This window comes from Loxodonta africana, chromosome 11 (assembly GCF_030014295.1).
Source record: "Loxodonta africana isolate mLoxAfr1 chromosome 11, mLoxAfr1.hap2, whole genome shotgun sequence".
Taxonomy (NCBI): Eukaryota; Metazoa; Chordata; class Mammalia; order Proboscidea; family Elephantidae; genus Loxodonta; species Loxodonta africana.
Window position 1 is genome coordinate 38563830 of NC_087352.1, and position 14404 is coordinate 38578233.

At 35.7% G+C, this 14404-nt stretch overlaps 1 protein-coding gene across 1 annotated transcript in view; it reads right to left on the reverse strand.

Annotated features, from left to right (window-relative positions):
* The window catches only part of DOK6 (docking protein 6), a 436186-nt gene that overhangs the window by 269618 nt on the left and 152164 nt on the right, over positions 1-14404 (reverse strand). The window lies entirely within an intron of this gene.

The window sequence follows — 14404 nt, forward strand, 5'->3', positions numbered from 1 at the left end:
AATTTCCCATTATCCATGCTAATGAAGTGGAGACTTCATAAAGTGAAGTATTTACATAATGCTCAATTTTCTATCTTTTGGAAAAACATCACATTTAAAATTATCTTGTAGGATTTTTTAAAAAAAAAATAAAGGCTCATATATTAACCCAAAACCCAAACCTGTTGCCATCAAGTCGATTCCGACTCATAATGACCCTAAAGGACATAGTAGAACTGCTCCACAGGGTTTCTAAGGAACAGCTGGTGGATTCAAACTTCTCGCCTTCTGGTTAGCAGCCGAGCTCTTAACTACTGCGCCACCAGGGCTCCTCATATATTAATTTAGAAAACAGAAAGAAGTTATGTTTTTATAATGGACATATCTGTGTCTCATCCTTTTATACTTTCATAATTAGTATTTATTAAAAACTATGAAATTTTTTTTTTTTTATATGCAGTGAAGCCCTGGTGGCACAATGGTTAAGAGCTCAGCTGCCAAACAAAAGGTCGATAGTTTGAATCCACCAGTTGCTACTTGGAAACCATATGGGACAGTTCTACTCTGTCCTATAGGGTCACTATGAGTCAGAATTGACTTGATAGCAATGGGTTTGATTTTTTTTTTTTTGGTTTATATGCAAAGTATTTTAAAATTTATATTAACATTTAATCTTCATAACTCCTTAAAGAGGTAGACATTGCTACCTTCATTTTAAGATAAACATAGTGCCAACATCAGGATTTGAACATATCTGTCTAACTCTTAGGTAAAAAAGCAAGACTAGTAATTACACAAACACAAACCATCATTTCTAGACTTTTCCTCTTTATAGAACTAATTCATATTGGATCTTTAGATTTATTTGTCAGCTGACCCCCACTGTATCACCCTCCATCCATAGTTATGTTTTCAGGCAAAGTAGTGAAAATGAGTCATCTTCTCTAGTAACTGAAAATGTCTAGAAATGCAAATTGGCCACAACTTTTCAATTTCAACATTTAGAATTTTTTTTTTTTTTTTTGCTGGTGTATATTCTCTACAGCCATAAAGAAATTCAAAGAAGAAAACCCCAGAAACTCTGATCACTATAATTTTCTTCTATTTCTTTATTTAATGGCTAAGTTGCCATGTTATTATTATTTTTTTTTAGCTAACATATCCATTGCCTTCAAGTTGACTCAGAGCGGCCCTGTAGGACAGAGTAGAACTGCTTCAAAGGGCTTCCAAGGCTGTAAATCTTTATGAAAGCAGATTGCCACATCTTTCTCCTGCTTTGCACCTGGTGGGTTCCAACTGCCCACCTTTCAGTTTGCAGTTAAGTGCTTCACTACTAACAGGCCAGATAACATAATTCCTTCGAGATGTGCATTATTATTTACTAAAAGACAGTATTCCCCATATTAAATGGCAGTCTTAGGACAATCACTCTCATTGTAAAAGCAGAATTCATAGAATAACCACTCAAATACACAATGTTTCTGAGCTCCTTTTCTGCAGCCATGAAAAGCATATAAAGGACAAACCTGAACATCCTGCACATATCAATGTGCCCACACCCCATTTAGACGCATGTCCTCTGTGAAGTGACTGTTAACCATGCACCACGAATTAGGAGTTTATTATTCCTTCAGAGCCCTAATGCCAAAGTGAACTACTTAAGACCAGGTCTTACTCATTTTTTAATACCAGACATCTACAAACAAACACCTGAAACACAGTAGGAGTAGGAGTACAACTTTTTGCAGAACCAAAGTGTTTTAATTATAAAAACAATTAAAAAACTGTAAATTTTCATTACAATATCATACCAGCATATGGTTTAATAGCTTTAATTAACTCTATATGAATTTATTTAGGGTTGTAGAATTCTGCCTTTTAAACTTAAAAATATGTATATTTTAAGTGATAATAGATCTAGACAATGCAAGCATAAGTAGAGACAGTTTGTTGCAGTAGAAAATTAAGAAAGCTTTGGTGTCAGGCAGACTTGGGTTTACATTACGGCTACACTACTTACTAGCTGCGCAACCTTAGACAAAGTAATATTTCTGACTTTCAGTTTCCTCTTCTAATAATGAAAGATGCCTGGTAGGATGGAAGGAGAGTGTAACGAGACGGGCCCATGGTCTTGTGCCTAGAGGGTTCTCAAGAGGATCAGGTCATTTCTTCTTACAGAGAAGGTGCAATTTTTGTACACAACAAAGCCAATGATAACATAATCCTAAAAGACATTTAAATATCCCCGATCCAGAACAATTAGAGTGCCGTATAAAAACCCATTGCTCTTGACTCGATGCTGACTCATAGCAGCCCTATAGGACAGAGTAGAACTGCCCCATAAGGGTTCCAAGCAGGGGCTGGTAGATTTGAACTGCCAACCTTTTGGTTAACAGCCAAGCTCTTAACTACTGAGCCACCAGGGCTCCAGGGTGCCATATAAGAATTAATGAAAATAAATAGAAAATAAATTAATGATCTCTACAACATGGCCTATGGGACTAGAAAGACTAGAATTGGAATTGCAGCTGAGCCTGTTGTTGGTGTCACGTAACTTTGGGAAAGGTAATTAACCCTCTGAATTGTGTCCTTAGAATGGGGAAGACTATACCTATTAGCATGAGATTATGTTATGATGAAAGAAATGAGGCATATAAAGCTCTTGCCACAGAGCCATACAGAGGAGCCTATAACTAAACAGATGGTAGTATAATACAAAGTAGATAAAATTATTTTAACAACAAATCTAGTTCAGCATATCCATAATCATAATGGATCTTTGCACGTACTGTAAAAATCATTGCTTGTACCAATATATTTTTAAAGGTGTCAAATGATTCCCATCATTAGTCACATAATATCAATAAACAAAACTGTCTAAATATCCCATTGAATAAAAATATGAGTTCCTGCTAATTTCTCAAGGGTTTGGATATTGTTAATCAATATAGCTATTGTATTTACCAATACACAACTGAAAGAAAAAAATGCATTAGATTCAGTCTCTTCTTAAAATTACTCTCTCCACAATGTAGCATGAAGTCATTTTTACATAGGATAAATCATTTTACTCAGTCTTTAATACAATTCACACATTTTTGTTTCAGAAGCAGAGGATTATAGCGTAGTGTCCAAGGACAGGTTTTAGATCAGACCATCTTGCGATTTCCAGTGCAGGTTCTGCTGTTGATTAAATGCCTTGCCTCACAGAAGTTATTTTAACTTCTCCAAGGCCTTTTTTTTTTTTTTTTTAAGGCCTAACTTCCTCATCTGTAAATTTTTTTAACTTCCCTCATCTGTAAATTAAGACAATATACTTCATGAGGTTGTTATTTGAGAATTACATAAGATAGCCTGCTGAAAGGATCTAGCATTGGTGTCTGAAGTACGGGCCACAATCCCTTATCTGAAACACTTGGATTTGGGGTATTTTTAGATTTTTGTTGCTGTTGTTGTTGATTAGCAGGGTGGTGGGATAGTGGTGGTGCTCCTTGCAGTAGTAATACTGTGGAAGTGAAAAACAATTAGACGGCTCTGAGTAGGAATTGAACTGACTAGAAGCAGAAAATAATAAATATTTTTTAATTTGGGATGTATATAAATTATCATTATTTACCTTCTGGTTATTTTATAGTGTATCTACAGTCCTAGTTGAAGTAGGAAGGCTCTCAAATGCAATGGAGACCCAAATCCCTAGTAATATGGTTTCTTTTCTCAGACTAAGGCTCAGAGCTCAGGAACCTTTGTGGTGTCAAAAGAAGTCTTACAACATTTATGGATGCACATAATACACACTGGTTGGAATGCCCCTCTTGCATTACTGTTGTTATTTTCTATTAAGTTAAAAATGGGCCCGAAAGCTTAAATGTTTACATTTAGAGTCTAAATGGTATTACAGAATGAAGTTAATTACAGATAAGGAAAAGGAAATGTGGTATTTTCAAAAATATCTTTCTCCTATTACATTAATTTTTTCTTTATTACTTTAATAGAGGCAATCACATACAGAGAAGACTAATTGTTAAAGATTTTGTTGTAGGCTACTTACCAAGTGGAGAGCCATAAATCATATTTTAATAAACTTTACTTTGGCATAATTTTAGATTTAGAGTCTTTGAAAAGATAGTACAGAGAGTTCCTGCATACATTTCACCCTGCTTCCCCCAATATCCTACATAACCGTGGTGTATTTTTCAAAACTAAGAAATTAACAGTGGTAAAATACTATTAAAAGGAGCCCTAGTGGCTCAATGGTTAAGCACTGGACTGCTAACCAAAAAGCTGGCCTTCGAACCCACCAGCCATTCCATGGGGGAAAAGATCTGGCAATCTGCTCCCATAAAGATTACAGTCTAGGAAACCCTATGAGACAGTTCTACTCCATTCTATACGGTCACCATGAGGTGGAATCAATGGCACACAATAACAAAATACTATTAACTAAACTACAGACTTTATAAGAAGCCCTCGGTGCACAGTGGTTAAGTGCTCGGCTGCTAACCAAAATGTCGATGGTTTGTACCTACCAGCTACTCCACAGGAGAAAGATGTGGCAGTCTGCTTTCAAAAAGATTTATGGCCTTTGAAACCCTATCTATGGGGCAGTTCTACTCTGTCCTACAGGATCACTATGGGTCAGAATCGACAGTACGGCACTGGGTTTGGTTTCTTGGTTTACGGGCTTCATTCAGATTTCACCAAACAAAAAAAAAAACCTGTTGCCGCTGAGTCAATTCTAACTCATAGCAACCCTATAGTGACCCTATCAGACAGAGCAGAACTGCCCCACAGGGTTTCCAAGGAGCAGCTTGTGGATTGGAACTGCTGACCTTTTGGTTAGCAGCCAAGATCTTAACCACTGTGCCACTAGGGCTCCCAGATTTCATCAGCTTCCCATTTTTTTTTTTTTTTTTTCCCCGTTAGTGTCTTGTTTTTGTTCCAGGATCCCATTCAGGAGACCACATTGCATTTTGCCATCACGTCTTCTTAGTCTCCTCTGATCTGTGAGTTTCTCAGACTTTCCTCATTGTTTATTACCTTGACAGTTTGGAAGAGTACTGGTCAAATATTTTGTACAATGTCTCTTAATTTTGGTTGTCTCGATTTTTTTAAAAAATTATTTATTGTGCTTTAGGTGAAAGTTTACAAATCAAGTCAGTCTCTCATACAAAAAGCCATATATACCCCGCCACTAAAAAAATGTACTCCCAGCTGCTCTCCCCCTTAATGAGACAGCACATTCCTCCTCTCCACTCTATATTCCCCATGTCCATTCAACCAGCTCCTGTCCCCCTCTTCCTTCTCATCTCACCACCAGACAGGAGTCGCCTGCATAGTCTCACATGTCTACTTGAGCCATGAAGTTCACCCCTCACCAGTATCATTGTCTATTTTATACTCCAGGCCAATCCCTGTCTGTAGAGTTGGTTTTGGGAATGGTTCCAATCTTGGGCTACCAAAGGGTCCGGGGACCATGACTGTCAGGGTCTCTCCGGTCTCAGTCAGACCATTAAGCCTGGTCTTTTTACATCTCAATTATTTTTGATCTTCAAAGAGTCTTATGAAAATCTCACAGTAAAGGATTAAAACAAATAGCTTCTTCGAAAAAAATAATAGGAATTTATCCCGGCTATTTTTATGGTCCTGTTTTATTTTGATCAGATCTCTAAGTTGAATTTCTAAACAAGTAGCAAATGAATCAGTTAATAAATGCAGAGTTTTCTGTCTTAAGACAAAGTGTTTCAAAATACTTTGCTTTTCAATGAGGGTAAAATGACATAAAATTTCCCTGGTGTGGAGAGTTTGGAAGTGTCATTTCCTGTCAACATGAAGTCAAACGAAGCATGGTCAGCACACCAAAAGTAGCCTCCACACCAGGAGTATGGAATTAACAGTACCAGGAGGGAATGACCCCTTTGTAAAAAAAACTAGACCCCTTTGTACTCCTCATCAAATAGGATTTTATTGCTGTACTATGTTCTGCACTAGGCCCTAGACAGAGGTCTTACGTGAAGATGCTGGAAAAGTTCCAGAATTGAGCAACAAAAATGACTGTCTGAGTCTAGGAAATCACTCCTCTGAGGGTGGAAAAAAGGAACAGGTTTTATTTTGCTTATATAAGATATGAATTCTTAGAGTACCTTGTTTTTATTTCCTTCTCATGAGAATACAAACTATAATTTACCTTCATTACGGTGTGTGGAAGGGGATGGTACAGTCTCTTCAGACAGTGCTTGGCTCTTCAAGGGCATGGAAAGAGGTAGAGACCATTTGGCTGGAGAGCAACTGCCTACAAGAAGATTCACCTTCCCCTGTGCTCCGTCTCTTTGTGGATGACACCTTTGTCTGCCCCATTGCTGTCCTGGGGTAGAAACTGAATTCACTTCTTCACCAACGAATGGCAGTTTGTCTCTACAAACTGGTTCCTAGGTGTCTCTCAAGATTCTCCTTACAGAGGTTGCCAGGACTCCAGAAATTCCCAGGATCTCAAGCTGTTCCATGTCCTGAGTTTTCCACTGCATTAGCCAGCCAGTTAGCTTGCCGTAATTAAATACCCTCTTAACTCCCTTCCATCTGATGAAAACCGCTTTACCTCAAGATAGTCTCTTCTCCTGAGGGCTTTCTCCTTTTCAAGGTGATTTTACACAAAGGACTTTTTTTTTTTTTTTTCTATTTAAGAGTCACTGTGAAATAGATGGCAGATTTCTTGGCTTTAGTTTATAGCTATAATTACGTTATTTAGCTAGGATTCATTCACAAGCTTTAACTTAACCAAAAGTCAGATTTAATGTGCCTGTTCCATCCCAAGCTGTTGACCTAATGAACCCTGTACTTCAAACAAGATTTTGGTTAGAAACTTGGAAAATTTTCTGATTACAGGAGTTGTCAGACCTGTGGGTTCATTGCACTGTTATTTATAACAGTATATCAGATGAAAAATAAATGTATCAACAAAAGCCCACTCAGCAATAGTAACTGCAGTCTTATGCTATGAGTAATTTCAATTATTCAGTCGCAGGTCTTTGTCCTCTCACAAAATGTATATGGGACTATTGAAGGACCCATTTTGTTTTTCTAAAAAGCAGCTAATACCCTGGATTACACTTAATGCACTGTAAGAGTGGTAGCTACCTTTTCAATAATGGCTTGTATTTAATTGCTGTTAAATATATATCAATACCAGAATCATTCATTCATTATTCATTCATTCAACAAATATTCGAGAGTCTATTATGTTCCAGTCATTGTCCTAATATCTATGGATATAGTAGTGAGGAACAAACAAAAACAATCATCTCAACAGCAACCAAAACCAAGTTCCTGAACTTATGAAAGAGGATTGCTGCCCTCATGGAACGTATATACCTCAGTGGGTAGACAGATAAATACATGTGTTTGTAAACAGTAAGGTCAGTAGTGCTAAGTGCTGTGGAGAGAATTAGAGCACAATGTGGGGAGGGAAGCCCAGGCGTGGTAAGGGAAGAGGACACTTCATCACAGCAGAGAGGAGGTGAGAGAATGATTGTTACATCTGGGAAAAGAGCGTTTCCACTGGAGAATAGCAAGCTGAACCCCTGATGTGGGAGCCTCCCCAGGAAGGGCAATAGGCCAGTGTGGAAGGCAGCTACCCAGAGTTAGACAGTATGACATGAGAAGAGAGAGCTGGTGGAGCCAGGTCAGGTAAGGAGCTTGGCTTTTCCTAGAAAACGCCATTGAAGGCTTTGAGCAGTGAGGCTTTGAGCAATATGACTTAAATTTTAATAAGAAAGAGTTAGTGCAGCTTTACTAGCATCAGAAAAAGCGCATTCTAAGGCAAAAATATATTATTAAAGACAAACCAAAAAAAAAGAAAAAAACCAAGCCCATTGTCGTCGAGTCATTTCTGACTCATAGAGACCCTACAGAGACACTTGACGTGAGTGAAGGTTAATTCAGCAGAAAATTTCAACAATTTTCTGAATTTGTAAATACCCACTAAGGTAGCCTCAAAAAATGAATTGACCAAAAAAAAAAAAAAAAAAAAAAAAAGATAGTCACAAAAATACTTAAAAAACTCAGAATGTTTGAGAAACAAGACTAATCAAATTGATTGAACAGACATATACAGAACACTGCACCCAGTGACTGAAAAATATAAATTACTTTCAAACTCAAAAGGAACATGACAGAAATTGACCATATATTGGATTACAAACCAGCAAATTCAAATGACTGAAATCATATATTAAGCTCTCTGACTATAATATAGTAACAGAAAAGTCAATTAAAATAAAATTAGAAAATTCCCAAATGTTTAGATATTACCTTATTGAATCTATAAATAGTCCTTAGTTCAAATAATAAATAATAATGGGATTTAGAGACTATTTCATCCTGCGTGATAATGAAAATATTATACAACAAAACTTATTAGTGACAGTTAAAGCAGTATTTAGAAAGAAATTATGGTTTTAAACGTATGGATTAAAAACAAGAAAAAAAAAAAAGAATTAATGATCTAGGTACCAATCTCAAGAAGTTAGAAAAGAAAAAGGAAACTAAATACAAACAGAACATAGAAAATAAAATAGTAAAAACTAATAAAAAACAAAGATAAAAGAGGAATAATAAAATTCAGTTATCAACTATAATATTCTCCTAAAAGAAGCAAATTTGTCTTTATTGATCCTCTCTATTGAATGCTTGTTTTCTATTTTATAAGTTTCTATTATTATCTATAATTGATAACTTGTAGCAAGACTGGCCATGGAAAAAGAGAGAAGGGATAAGTGGCAACGTTAGAAAGAAAAAAGAGAATTTCAATACAGATCCTGAAGACAATAAGAATATAATAATATATTGTGAACAGCTTTGTCAATAAAGTTGAAAATTTTCATAGAGTAGATAAATTGCTAAAATAGGGCAACTTACTAAACAGAATTTCTAACACTCAAGAAGAACTACAGAATCTGAGAAGTTCTATAACTTTTTCAAAAATTGAATCTATATGATGAACTATCGAGAAAAACAAAACAAAACCAACAAGGTTTTAACATAACATTCTGTCAGGCATTTAAGAAAGAAACATCAGTGGCCTTACATAAAATTTTTCTAAAGAGTATTAATAGGGGAATAGTTTCTTATTTTATGAAGTCAGAATAACTTAGATTAAAAATTTCAACAAGGATAGGGAGAAAAAATCATATGCAAAGATAAATTAACAAAACTAATTTGGGTTTATTCCAGTAATGCAATAATTACCTAAAGTTATATAATCAACTAATAAAATTGACCGCATTAGCACAATAAAGGTAAAAATCTTATAATCATTTCACAAACAGCAGATAAGGCAGTAAATAAAATTCAATACATTTTCATTATAATAATTCTTAGCAAGAACAAGCAAAAGGTATCTACTATCAGCACTTCCACTTCATAGTGCACTGGCAGTGCTAGTCAACGCAATGAGGCAACAAAAAGGAGTGAAAAGTGGAAGGTTTGGAAAAGAAGCATTAAATTGTCATGATTCTTGGATAAATTTATTCTGTATGTAGAATATCATAAATAATTTATAGATAAATTGTTAGTATTAGAATGTGTTTAGCAAGGTCTGTGGATACTAGCTCTATACAGTAAAATCAGTGGTACTATTATATGCCATCAATGAACACTAACAAGATGAAAACTTAAAAATTATAACGATTTGAATTAGCATCCTTAGACACCACATATTGAGCAACAAATCTAATGAATGATGTACAAGACTTCAAACTGTAAAAAACTGACAAAGCCAAAGGAAAATATTCAGACTGAAGCCCAAAGAGGCAAAAGGATGCAACATATAGAAAAGAACGTAAGAGATATCTGTAGCATGGCAAAAAGGTTGAACATATGGGAAATTAGAATCCCAAAAGGAAAAGAGTATAAAAACAACATTTGAAGAAATAATTTTTGAGAACTTTTTAAAGCAAAAGATATCAACCCAAAGATTCAAGAAGCTCTACAAACTCCAAGCAGGAAAACTATAAAGCCACATCAAATCAACTCTTAATAAAACTACTTAACCCCTGCTTAAAAAAATTAAGAAATTTTAAGAAGAAATAAATCATTGAAGAGAGTTATCATGTTTATACAGTGAAATCTGTGGCAGCTAGAATTCAACAGAGCTGACTTCTTTTTCTGGGTCTCCCAAGTTTCCCACCTTTGACGGGGTGCAGTCTTAACACTTTTCTATTAGTGGAAAATATTTGAATTTCCTTTTCTGACAGGTTTCTGCCTTACGAAGATTCTGGCTTTTGCAGGTTTTGCTGCAGTTTAAGGCTGAATATTGCAAAAATGTTAATCCTCTGTAAACTAATCTACAGATTCAATGCAAGCCAATCTAAAAATGTTCTACTTCATGGAACTTCACTAACTGATCATCACATTTGTAAATATGAAGTACAAAGGACCATGTATAGCCAAGATACTTGAATAACATAACAAGATGGGAAGATTTGCTATATGGAATACCAAGACTCATTAAGTACACATTAATTAATACACCATAGAATTGGGCAAAGACAAATAAACTACTGTAATAGTCTATAAACAGATCAACACATGTGCGAATTTGATTTATAACAAAAGGAACATTTTAACACAATAAGGAAAAGACAGTCCTCTTAATAAATTGTGCTGGGACAACTGGATGTCCATGTCAAAAACAAGATGAAAACTGAGCTCTCCCGCACATGATACCTAAAAATCCATTTCAGGTGGATTGTAGACATGAATGTTTTTAAAAGCCCCAGTAATAAAGCTTCTAGAAAAATTCATGGTATGCTAATTAGTACAGTAATGATCTCAAAGTCATTTTTGGAAACTATTGGACAGAAATATATAAATGTAAAAAAAAAAAGATATTTAAATCAATAAGAATTTAAAATTTCTTTTCTATCAAGAAAGAACATTCAGAATTAAAAATCAAGCCATAGATTAGAAGATATTTGCAAACATGGTATTTTGACGTGAATAATGCACACCTTCTATGTGTTTGCCAACTGCTGTCTCCCCCGTGAGGTATTTTCATAAGTGCCTCTATGTTAATTTTTTACAAGTTGCTGTAAAAAATTAGCACAGCATCCTTACGAAAATACCTAGTAAGGGGAGGAAATTGTTGGCAAAGAAATGTAGAAAGTGCACATTATTTGCATCAGAATATGGTAACTTACAAAGAACACATATCCAGAAAATGTAAAGAACTCCAAGAAATCCAAAAGAAAAAAGACAGAATCCAGGAGGAAAAATTGGCAAGGTGCTTGAACAGGCACTTACAAACAGAAGCTGTACAAATGGCCAGTAAGCTTATGAAAGTTGCTCCATCTTATTAACACTCATGGAAATCTGAAGTAAAATGAAATATCACTCATTCTTAACAAAATAAAGAAGTAAAAATGCTGACAATATCAAGTACTGGTGAGAAGGAGGAGCAACCTTGCTGGTGGGAGTGGGTTTTGGATAACATTAGAAGATACACATACCTATGATCTAGCAATTCTACTTTGGGTTATGTACCCAACAGAAATGAGTGCATACTGCACAGGAATATTCATAACGGCATTGCTTATATAGTCTCAAATGCATAAACTGTGCTTTATGTATACAACGGAATACTAAGCAACAATGAAATAAATGAACTACATCTATACATAACCAACCACACAAATGAATCTTAAAAGCCTAACACTGAAGAATCGGGCACAGAATACATATTTAGAGTCATTTATATAAATTCCCCAAATAGGCAAAATCAAGTTACGCTGTTGGGAGACTGTTGGGATACATACGTACATGGTGAGTGTGTACAGAAGAGCAAGGAGGCGGCTTCCACGGCAATCATCACAGTGGCTACATTTTGGGGGGAAGTAGTGGTGTGAATATCAATGCCCATGGAAGCAGCAGTCAAGAAATCAAACAACATACTGCATTGGGCATATCTGTTGCAAAAGATCTCTTTAAAGTTCTAAAAAGCAAAGGTGTCACTCTGGCAACTAAGGTGCACCTGAACCAAGTCAAAGTCTTTTCAATCACCACTATGCATGAGAAGCTGGACAATGAAAAAGGAACATTGAAGAAGAACTGCATTTGAATTGTGGTGCTAATGAAGAACACTGACTATACTGTGGACTGCCAGAAAAATGAACAAATTAGTCTTAGAAGAAATAAAAACAGAATTGCTCTTCAGAAGTAAAGATGAGGAGACTTTGACTTGCTTACTTTGGACACGTCATCAGGAAAGACCGATACCTAAAAAAGGACATCATGTTTAAGAAAGTAAAGGGTAAGTGAAAATGAAGAAAGTCATCAATGAGATGGATTGACATGACAGTTGTGTAACCATGGGCTGAAATGTATCAAAGATCATGAAGATAAGGTACGATCAGCCCACGTTGTGTTCTATTATATCCAAGGTCATCATGAGTTGCAGCCTACTCAGTGGCAACTGACAATAGAAAATACGAAGGAAAGGGACACATTGGAAGTTTCTACTTGGCTGCTAACAGTGCCCTGTTTCTCTATCTGGGTGGTATATACACCAGTATTTGCTTTAATCTGTCCATTTAGTGTTCACGCCATATTCTCTATGGTTCTCATTTACAATTAAAAAACGTTTAAAAATACCATGTTGTATATTCAGGTTTACTCAGATCTTACAGGGAGGGGGCGAGGGCATTTCACTCATATTTGTTTCTATTTCTAAGAAGAAAAGATATAGCAAGAGATAAGGGTATAAGAATTATCTCGTCTAGTATTTTCCAGGATAGCAGAAGGCAGTCTCTGATAAGAAAGTGTTAGGGTAAACCATGAATTTGACTGCACACATTAAGCAATCAAGTAAACACAAAACAACTTCTTGGCTAAGATGCGGCTATCCCAGAAGTGCTGTTGAGTTTCTAAAAAGCCCTGATGGTTCCAGTTTGTCTACTAAAAAATAAGTCAACAACCAGACCTTGAATTTCAGAGTCTGCAGCATATACAGAAGTGGCTATTCTGGTTCTCGTGAAGGGAAGCCTGGTGGGATTCTAACCGGGCAAGTGTATTAAACCAACACTTGTTGGGCACTTCAGTGTGCTAAAAGCTTTACATACATTATCAGGTAATTATGGCCACAATCCAGAAAGGTAAATATTACTAATCCATTTAACTCGAGCAATTTGGCAAAAATCCCAAAATCAACAGGAACCGAACTCTAATCCATGTCTGGCTTCAAAGCCTGTGTTTTTAGCCCATCCCTGTGGCCTACCTGTTCCTGTGATATCGTTTTGTCTCTAATCTAAATTGTGGTGTACCAGAGGTGTAATTAAGAGTGTGACTTAGTAATGGCTATATAGAGAAGGGTATGACACGTTATATTATCCTTGTGTGAAATAATTATTTTCTATAATCATTCTTTAGAATATACTTCATATGCTATGCATGACCATGCTGGAATTTATTACATTAACAGTGTTCTCCAGCTACCTTTTATCTTTCCTTGTGAACTATTAATTGACTTGGGGGCAGAAATAGCAATTTTTTCCTTCCTACAGCAAAATAGGCATTAAAAATATGATTCAGATGAATTCATAGCTGTACTAATATTTAAAAATCAGTTTTTATTTCCTTTTTTTCTTAAAGACGTATCTACTCAATACTGAAAATGAGATTGGAGAATATTAAAAATCCCTTAAAATACCACCACCATCCATAGAAAAAATATCGTTAACACTATACTGGACATCCTTCCAAGACAGCCCTCTCTTGCTCTCTCTCCACTCACACACATACCCTTTTGTGCAGCTATGTTACTTTGTAATTCAGTTAACAAATAATCTCTTATCTGCTGTTTGTCAGGTACAGATTCAATTGCTGGGCATTAAGCAGTGAACAAAACAAAAATATCTGCCTCCCTGGCCTCATGGAGTTTGCCTTCCAGCGAGGGACAAAGACAATACGCAAAATACACCCAAGTCCCTGGATTATGAATGAGTTCCATTCCTAAATCTGTCTTTAAGTCAAATTTGTACATAAATCACAACACTTAGGTACAGTTCATATCTAACATCAGTCAGATGTTTGTCTTAGTATATATGCATAGAAAGGTATACTATATACTAAAGAACATTAAAGAAACACTTCCAGATACACTAAAACACCTTTAACATAATACAGTAACAATAATGTTTTGATGCATGTTGCAAAGTAGCACCTGTTATTATGAACCACTGTATATACCTTGAATTTTTAACATAGTAGGCTTTACTGGGGCTGATTCATAACTACGGGCTGTACATAAGTCAGACGTTTCTAACCTGTAGACTGCCTATTACTAAACAGACTACAGAGTACAATAAAGAATAGTCACAATGAAGAGAATTAAGAGAACGGGAACAGGAAGTTCTGGAGGAAGTAATTAGCTTTTTTG